The sequence below is a fragment of the Lupinus angustifolius genome, unplaced genomic scaffold (genome assembly GCF_001865875.1).
Source record: "Lupinus angustifolius cultivar Tanjil unplaced genomic scaffold, LupAngTanjil_v1.0 Scaffold_387, whole genome shotgun sequence".
NCBI lineage: Eukaryota > Viridiplantae > Streptophyta > Magnoliopsida > Fabales > Fabaceae > Lupinus > Lupinus angustifolius.
This window is the reverse complement of record NW_017727795.1, coordinates 388,799-390,159: the sequence shown is the minus strand read 5'-3', so window position 1 is coordinate 390,159 and position 1,361 is coordinate 388,799.

Below are 1,361 nucleotides of genomic sequence, written 5' to 3'. Positions count from 1 at the left end.
TTTGAAATTTTTTTGTTATAGGTTTATATATATATAAATATAAGTAGGTATGTCCGGTTTAACCGGCATGCGGTTTAATTACTAAACCACTGGTTGAACCACTGTACCACTATACCAGTACCCTGACCGGTTTGATAACCGATACGGTTTTAACAACACTGGTTCAAATATCAACTTATTTCCTTATTAATTGTAATATCATAACTCATTATAAGACTAATTGGAAAGAGGAAGACAATTTCGACCATATATTTGTATTCTCATTATTAAGTTTTCGCAAATTTATTATTTATAGTTATGCAAATTTATATCCATAATGAGGATTGCTTACAATTAGGGAATCATAAATAACTTAAATTATTAATTGTAATATCATAACTCATTATAAGACTAATTGGAAAGAGGAAGACAATTTCGACCATATATTTGTATTCTCATTATTAAGTTTTCGCAAATTTATTATTTACAGTTATGCAAATTTATATCCATAATGAGCATTGCTTAAAATTAGCGAATCATAAATAATTTAATCAAAATATAAATCAAATCAATTAATTATCATAATCAATTATACATAATATGAAATTGAATATGTTAATATTAATTGCAAACGTTTTAAGATCTTTTTTAATAATTAGTATTAAAATAATTATTTTGAAATAAATTCATTATCAGTTATTTTTTAAGGGATTAGAATATCAACGTATTTCCTTATTAATTGTAATATCATAATTCATTATATGACTAATTGAAAAGAGGAAGACAGTTTCGACCATATATTTGTAGCCTAATTATTAAGTTTTCGCAAATGTTTTATTTACAGTTATGCAAATTTATATCCATAATGAGCGTTGCTTAAAATTAGCAATATATTCATAATGAGCTTTGCTTAAAATTAGCGAATCATAAATAATTTAATCAAAATATAAATCAAATCAATTAATTATCATAATCAATTATACATAATATGAAATTGAATATGTTAATATTAATTGCAAACGTTTTAAGATCTTTTTTAATAATTAGTATTAAAATCATTATTTTGAAATAAATTCATTTTCATTTATTTTTTAAAGGAGTTAGAATATCGACATATTTCCTTATTAATTGTAATATTGTAACTCATTATATGATTAATTGAAAAGAGGAAGACAATTTCGACCATATATTTGTAGCCTCATTATTAAGTTTTTGCAAATTTATTATTTACGGTTATGCAAATTTATATTCATAATGAGCATTGCTTAAAATTGGCGAATCATAAATAATTTAATCAAAATATAAATAAAATCAATTAATTATCATAATCAATTATACATAATATGAAATTGAATATGCATAAAATGATTAAATTATACAAT